The sequence below is a fragment of the Mauremys mutica genome, chromosome 5, assembly GCF_020497125.1.
Source record: "Mauremys mutica isolate MM-2020 ecotype Southern chromosome 5, ASM2049712v1, whole genome shotgun sequence".
In the NCBI taxonomy this organism is placed as follows: Eukaryota; Metazoa; Chordata; order Testudines; family Geoemydidae; genus Mauremys; species Mauremys mutica.
Genome location: NC_059076.1, coordinates 66,452,359 through 66,461,137, shown reverse-complemented (window position 1 = coordinate 66,461,137; position 8,779 = coordinate 66,452,359). Strand labels below are relative to the sequence as shown.

Sequence of the window (8,779 nt, the reverse complement as noted above, 5' to 3'; positions counted from 1 at the left end):
CTGAGAAGATAGAACTTGCTCTTGCTCCCATTAATAACTCACCTTGACTTCAGTGGTGCAACATTCAGGGGCAACAGATTACCAGTGAATGCTATTTACTAGTCTCCAAAGTGTCTGCCTTGGCCCACCACCATTGTCATTGTTTGAGAAACATTTTTTAAAATGCATTAATCAGAGGATATGCATGAGCAGCTAAGATACTGTTTATGACTCAGGAAACATCTCAAACCATTGATCATTTTATGGAAAGGCTGGTTTTTTTTCTTGATAGGCTAAAATCTCTTGAGTGATAGATGAACTAGAAGTTTAGTACCTCATTTGCAGCCAGCAAGAATCTGCAAAGGGCTTGGGTAGAAAGTAGTTTACTTTCCAATTTATGATGTGAGCATCTATGAGAATGGCCTGGGACAGATCTAATTTGGGATCTATATCTTATTTAATAATATTATAGACAAATAAAATAATCACACATCATCAGGTCTTCTAGAACAAGAGGGGAGAACAACAAAGGGCAAAACTGAATCACAAGTGTTTTTGAGACCAAGTATTGGCTTTTTGAGGCAAACAAGTATATCCATTAAGTACAGCCACCATGGTGAATAAAATTTTTTAAGTGAAATCATTCTAATTGAAATCAATGGGAGTTCTTCCATTGACTTCAGTGAGGCCAGGATTTCTCCCACTTCTTCTGAAAAGAGCATCATCTGCTTTATTTTCTACATTTTGGAAGGGAACTGAACAAATTTAACATCACAAAATTAATCTGCGACTAGCAATTATTTGGGAGTGATGCTACTGTCATATGTGCACTGTGGGGAAATTTTGTTTATATATGAATTTCCATAGAAGATTTTGATTTCAACAATCAATTAATGAACAAAGAGATATGTTTGCCTCACTGTTGTCTATGTAGGTCAGTTAAACTCTTAACTTGTATCACACCATGCCAGCAAGAGGTGCGGAATAGCCCTTATCACAGCTAAAAGCATGTGTATGTCATATCTTGGCCAGTTTCAGTCACAGAGATTCTGTAGGACCTTGTCCTGTGAATTGGATTGATGACCTTTATATCTAATTAAATTAAACTGGCAGGTTAGTTGGATTCATTGTTGGCTGAGATTGTAAGACTTCCCTAGTGGAAAGTAAGGTGCTATCTTTACCCAAATGAGTGGTGAATGTTTAGACCCAAGAAACCATCTTTTGCATCTGGCAATATCAATTATTGCCCTAGCTTGAATTGTCCCTTTTGAGGAAGATTATTTAGCTTATTATTTAATAAACATCTAGGGTGAAATTCTGGACTATCTGAGTTAATAGAAGTTTTGCCAGGATTTTACCACAGATCCTCACATTTTCTTGTCATTTCCTACTGTTTTTATTAAGTGGCTTCCAAATTCTTCATTTTCATATACCACATTTTAGTGCAGCAAAGATTCTGCTGATTAATTGATGAAGAGGTTAAATAAGTAAAGTGAACAGAATGATAAATGCCCAATATAAGAAATGTGTAGGAGATGGCAAAAAAAATCTAGATTTATCTTCTAATACTTTTGAACAAAATTAATTACTAGGTTTTGTGTTTTCAAACAAACTCAAAAATCAGCAACATGTGCAAAAAATTCAAGTAAAACTCAAAGGTATTTTATACTGTTTAGTAATTGTGATAATGTGACAAGAGTCTACTGTTTTGGAAATGGAAAAATGAAATTTGATGGACTTTTCCTCCACCATTTGAAGATACTAAAGTAGCCCAAAATGTACTTTGACAGCTGTGAATTGAATTGAGTAAATAAATCACTAAAATATTGAAAAATATTGAAAATTATCTTATTTGTAAAGAAAATAGTCAGGACTGCCAGGTCCAAAATTTGACCTATTTTTATACATATTTTTGTCACTTAGCTAACATGATGATTAGTGGAGTATAAAACTTGGAAGTTAGATAGAAAACTCTGGGATGCATAGTCCTTCAAATCTATTTTAAACAATATTCTCCACTTTCTTCAGTGAAGTTAATGCCAGAAGGTCCCTCATGAGCAATCCTACTATAAGAAACCAATATGCTTATGTACAATGGGTACAAAATTAGGCTATGGAAACAAATTTCATTTTCACATTTTCTTGGCATATTTAACATAAAAAAAGCACAAATATCATTTAAAAATGCATGGGCAATGCACTCTTATTATTGAAAATAACTGAATTCTAAGTGTAATCTCTACAGTGCTGGAAAGTACATCTGTCTCTATCCACTGCCTCAACTTCCACTCTACTAGCTTGCTCATTGTTGACCTGCAGTCATGTCTGCACTCTCCACTCCATTAAAGCGCCTCCCCTGACTGCATTCTTCTATGATCTTTCTGGCCAAGCTGTAAGACATCTTTTTCATCCTCATGCTTTCATCCAACACATCTACCAGCTTTGATATGATAGACCACTTTCTCTTCCTTTGACCTCAGACACAGTGCTCTCCAAGTCTTTTATTTCCTACAAACCTGCTCCTTCACTGTCTCATTTTGATGCTCCTCCCGCTTTGAGAAGAAGGGAGCATGCCATCGAACTGGGATTCCCACACCTGTCCCAGATCTGCATCACCTTTGCTAGTGGCAGCAGAGTGGATGACCAAGCCATAAGATATTTACAATATGAGACATAACCTCTGAACTCATATTCCTTCTTGGTCCCTAAAGTTTGAAACTAATTCATCCAGAACAGCTACATCAGATCTCTCCCCACATAAGAAAAGATGGAAGGCACAATTTTCAGAGATGTTTTCTGTTTTAACTATTCTCAGCTCTTTGCCCTCTATATGAGATACATTTTTATGATCACACCTTGAGGTTTTTGTTTTTATCTTGGTGTTTTTAATTTAATTTAATGCTATTTTAGTATTTTTGATATTTAAAATATAGCCTTCAAAAAGAGCAGCTTTGGTGCTTGAACTATACAGTGGTCGGTATTGAAAAGTCAGCATTTGCTAACAGTTACCACATGTGTCCCATATGTGAGATACCGCACTTATTTCTCTATGCTTGGAATAGGCAACAATAAAAGCTTAAATCTGTATCAGTGAAGTCAGTGGGAGTTTTGCCATTGACGTCAATCTGAGCAGGACTGGACCCAAATGTGGTACTTCAGATATTGTTGCATGGTAATTTTAATCCTAACTTTTAATGGTGATAGTTGTATTATGACTTTATTATGTGATCATAAGAGTATCCAGTTACAGATCTGCTGCATATCATATTGCAGACATGCGGCCTAAATTCAGAAAATGTTTGAAAATGTAACTAGAATAACAGGATTCAAAATTTACTGAGGTCAATAGAAAGACCCCCATTGAGGTCACTGGGCATTAGAGGAGGCTCATAAAAAGAGATGATGTTGACCTACAATATAAAGGGAGTGCAAGTTTAGTCAGTGATCCAGTTCTACCCCAAGATATACTTGGGAGGTTCCCATGTTAATCAGGGGGGAATTGTGATGGAATAGTGAGTGCAGAAATGGGTGACCTGTACAAATGTTTTATTGTTATTAATAGGACTGAGAAGAATCTTAGTGAAGAGGAATACAATGAGGAGTAATTGTCTAAAGCTAAATATGGACACCATTCCATTAAATATAAATAACAATATTTTCTTAACAATTAAGTAAATTAAGCATTGAAATGACCTGTCTAGTGAGGTAGCTGAGTCACACTCATTATTAATTAGAGATGTTCAAAACAGATGAGATAAAGTCCTACTGAGATTGTTCTAGAAGATGATGCAACTAGAATTGAGAGTCTGGCCTAGAATCTAGATGACCCAAGAACCTTTCCCAAACCTATCATATTTAATTCTGTCACTTTAATGCCACAACCAGATGCTATGAGGCAAATGATTACCAGATTAATCTCTCTCTTTTTAATTTCAGCATTATGTCAACTAATTATACACTTTAAACATACACCCAGATAGAAAGTATATAGTACAAATAAGTGTGTGAGGAAGGATTATGAGAGGGGTGCAAGAGGGAGAGAAAGACTGTACCTGGTGATGTGTAAAATGGTATGACGTACTAGTGAAGGGTGAGAAGGCCTCATTACTCACAAGTGCCAAAGCCACAAGGGAGCTAGATAGGCCACCCTCAGTGAGTGTCAGTGAAACCTTCAGACTGCAGTGTACCATTATACATTTTGTTTCTGCCACATTTTTACAAAAATACTATTTTAAAGAATTTTTTTTTAATTATTAAAATTAATTTTCACACCCCTACACCAGTGGTTCCCAAACTGGAATGTTACAGGGGATTCTTGGGAAAAAAATTCCCTAATGGTGGACAGAGCTGTCCCTAGGATCCCTGGGCAGCATGGGGCCTGCAGTCCGGAGCCCCTGGACTTCCAAGAGCTAAGCAGATGAAAGCAAGCATATCTCTCACACTGAGAAGATTTAAACTTCGAGACTCCTTATAAGAAATGGAAAGGGAGGTGGCTATTTTTTGCTGTTTTTAAAATTAAACAGGCAGCTAGTATTGTTTTTAAAATGATTATGAAGAACAAGTTTAAGCTTTGTTGTAACGTGTGTTGTTTGCCTGGACTGCTCAAGACCTGAATGCTTGTGTAGGAGGAACTCTTTGAGTTGGGTTCTTAAATACCTTCATGCTGTTTCACATCTGATACTCCTTGATGAAACACAGGAGACTTGTCTTATAACAGGCTTATTCAAAGTGATACAAGCTATGAAAGTGAGATCTTGGAAGAGTGTTGCCATTTTCATAATGTAATAAAAATACTGTAATGATAAATAATTAATAATAAATAGTGTGTAAAAAGCATGTCATCAAAACAAATTTTATATTTCCAAAATCACTGCTTTTATAAATTATACTCAGGTAAAGAAGAAAATCCCTGGAAATATTCATTTTTAGGAGGGAGATTGTGAGACTTGACATTTTAGTGAAAGGAGTTCACAGGTTGTTAAAGTTTGGGAACCACTGGGCTACACCTATAAAGCCAAATGCAAGCTCTACATTCTGACCTATTTATTAATAATGAATTGAACTGCCAAAGCCTTGAAGGAGGAATACAGCTGTCATTAATACATTTTAGAAACCTCTAATAATGACCTCAAGTAGCTTTGCGGTATGTAATACATCAGTTTTAAGGTCTGATGCACTGGGACCTTCCGGGACTGGAATCATGTGAGGAATGTTTGCTTTCCTGTGTTACAAAGTGCTTATTTCTAGTTCTCATAGGTCTCAAGGTACAGCTCTACCCCGATATAATGCGACCCGATATAACACGAATTTGGATATAATGTGGTAAAGCAGCGCTCCGGGGGGCGGGGCTGCGCACTCCAGTGGATCAAAGTGAGTTTGATATAATGCAGTTTCACCAATAATGCTATAAGATTTTTTGGCTCCTGAGGACAGCGTTATATCAGGGTAGAAGTGCATTAGCTGTAGCTATAAGTATTGCTTGTTCTATGCTCTGGATGAAGGGTAACTCTCTAGGGGGAAAAGAGAAACAGTTTTCTGTCCAGTGGTATTTAAAAATGAGGCTGTCTGAAGAAGCTCAGAAGTTTGGACTATTAGAAGTGGCCTGAGCAGAAATGAACTAGTGATCAGAGTGCAAGAGAGGAAGTCAAAGGTGCATAATAAACACAATTAATCACATGGATATCACCACTGCATAGGAATTTGTAGTATGTTACATATATCATATAATATACATTATATTTAATATTCAATGTTATATATAAAATAGTGATTCCAATGAGACTACACAAGTGCTGAGAGTTAAGTACATGCTTAAACGTTTTGCTAAATTATGGCCAGAGTGCTCACTCCAGTATCAAACTTTATGTTAATTAGGGCCTGACCTCTCTCTCCCTCTCCCTCAGAAAGGTTTAGGCTCTCTTGCCCGGATAAAAAAAGAGAATAGTGCAAAACAGAGCTGGGTAGCCTATAGACACAACAGATCCAGAGAGCGCTTGCTGGTGGTCTCTTGGTGGTGGACAGTCACTTAGGGCTAGTGCTGTTATAAGTGATAAGTTGTATCAAAAGACAGGTAAAAACATACTAATGCTTGTAATATATTCTTTTTCTATATCATTGATATAGATGTCATGTGTAAAGTCAGTAGGATGGGAGAAGGTCTACAAGACAAACTCTCTGTTAAGATGTGTTCCACACTATGATCTATACCTTGTAACTTTTATCTGACAAATCTCTTCAACCTTGACTTTATACTTATTCATTGCTATTACAAACTGGTTTTTACAGCTCTAGAATTGATTTATAATAGCAGGACCATTAACATTTACTTTAAATACTTGCCAAGTCTCATTTCTTGTGCTGATAATATATCATCTGTTGAAATCAAAATTACTGATCCAGGAAATATTTGACAGTTTTTAGGTACAGTCAGACACAAATAAATATTTGATTGCACCAATTTACAGCACTGCCTTACAGGCATCATCAAGAGGGTTATATACAGAAAGTACAACTGTATTATTGACAAGAAAGTTAAATTATTTTGTTCAGAGGTAAGGCAAACCACAGTAAATTTACCCTTATGTGAAATAATTTCTTTCATGCATGAAAGGTTTGCATTCTCTTGCAGAAACTCTTCAAGGACTCCACTTCTGTAGGGACAAATAGGTCTGCTCTATGCAGAAGTTTATTAAAATACTTTTTATGAGTAAGAAATCAGATTTCAATAATACTAAACAAACAAATTAAGGGTCTTTTGCCTTTTTTTAAGAATATGTTTTATGTATGATTGAAGTTTGTACAACACTCCAGAAAAGCCATCATGTGTTAGATTTAAAAATAAAATCAAAAACATTTTCTGTCATATAGGTACACTTGAAAAACTGGGAGCGTTAATGTCTTCAGAAGTCTTAGAAAGTGTATGTCCAGCTTTGTACTGATACCCATTTAACAAAGCAGAAGTAAGATACTGTACTGTAAACAAAAACCTACAGTAAAGGACATTTTGAAATTTTACACAAGAATAGTTCATAAACATTTTGGTTGTTCTATAACAGGTTTCATACAAAATGATTAGAAAACCCTTAGACAGTTGTCATCATTCTTGACTATTTTTTCACTTAAATGCACACAAACATACTTTATATAGTAATATACTGATGTACCGTAACACTGATATTAAACTATGATTACTGCTTTTTAACCGAGATGTGTATTATCCAATCAACATTATCTGTAATTGAAATACTCATACATTATGTATTCCAATCATGTTGCAAGTATAAAAACATGAAAATATAACTTTACATTATTTCAATTATATACATTATTTCAGGCTTGACAAAGGAAGATTTAAACACTACAGTTTTTAGAAGAGTTGGCCCAGAGGTGCAATAAATAGTTTTGCATTGTATACAGTATTGTAATGTTACTTTTAAAAATGTTTTAAGAACCATATGAATATTATTAGATTTCAGTTTGGTCATTCTAGCATTGAATATTAAAATTCAGACTGCATCCCCATATTCCTGATGAGGCATAATGCACAGAACACCCCTGGATTACTTCAGCATATGCAGCTGAGAAACAGTTAAGCTTTAGTGATGGGCAGGTTACTAGCGGAGGGCCTGATACCGCAAGCACTCTGCATATATATCTCTGGCTGACAGTAATGAAAGTACTATATGCATGTGCTTTCAGAATCAGGCCCATAGCTTGTACCAAGAGAAGGGATATAACGTTTCTAATGAAGCTACAATCCTTGAGTGTTAAACAAAGTGTTATTGAAGATTAAGGAAAGAATTCCAGCTAACACTGTACATTATGTTTCAAATTTTATTTCAGTGAGAAATAAAATAGGGAACTAGTAGTACTGCATGAGGGATATTGTTTCATTTTGCATTCACAACACAGAGAAACGTAATCTCTTTAACCTAACATCTTATATCTTATCCATAGATGAAGGCTAGGAAAGTATTACATTGGTTTGGGTTGTATTAGCATTTAAATGAATGTTACTGTGCCCCTTTGAGGATTCATTTTTTTGTTGTAAACAGGGTCTACGTCTGTGGGGTCCTTATGAGGAGAACCTAGGATAACTTAAAATTCTGCTAACACTCATAATGTATAAGATTTATGAAAGTTCTCATATTTTCAAAAATACAAACATCAAATTTCAGGGATTGCAATATTATAGATCTTTGATTAAAAAGACATTGTCAAGGTATTTTTCTTAGGAAAAACTTTACATGCTGTAGAACCACTTCCTGGACACTTGAAATCTGCTTCCTTAAGGGAATTTATTTTGAGATCTGGGTTTATTCTATAAATTGTTTTATTACTGTAGGATTATTTTGAATGCTTGCCTTCTGTTGATATGCTTTATATAAAATACACAAACACACACGCACATGCACACACTCTGTAAAACCATAGATGGGTATGAACCAAAACCTCAGATCTTAGTGTCCCTGCACTTCAGAGGTAAAGGGGACTAGAATCCAAACCTGTATCCAAATTTGGCATCAGGTTCCTATCTCTAGTGCAACTCCAGTATAGGGCACTCTTGAACTCCTCTGGGGATCTGAAATGCAGATCTGAATGTTATGGCTCGGGCCCATCTCTAAATAAAACGTGGAAATAAACAGCTCAAAATGAGCTGAGGGTAAGGAGGTTGGGAGGACATAAAACTCTGGCCCAACCTAGACAATGTCCTTTTACATTTTAGATTCTTATAACCCAACTGTAGCTTGCAAAATTAATTGGACCAGTTGCAAATAAAACCATAGAAAAAAGTTTATTT

General features: G+C 35.6%; 1 protein-coding gene across 1 annotated transcript in view; it reads right to left on the bottom strand.

Moving 5' to 3' along the window:
* Positions 1-6,799: 6,799 nt before the first annotated feature.
* GRIA2 (glutamate ionotropic receptor AMPA type subunit 2) overlaps positions 6,800-8,779 on the bottom strand; it is a 127,984-nt gene continuing 126,004 nt past the window's right edge. Inside the window, 1 exon segment of the mRNA XM_045018888.1 lies at positions 6,800-8,779. This exon segment is cut by the window's right edge and continues 837 nt beyond it. The gene's annotated coding sequence lies outside the window, so the exon portion shown is untranslated.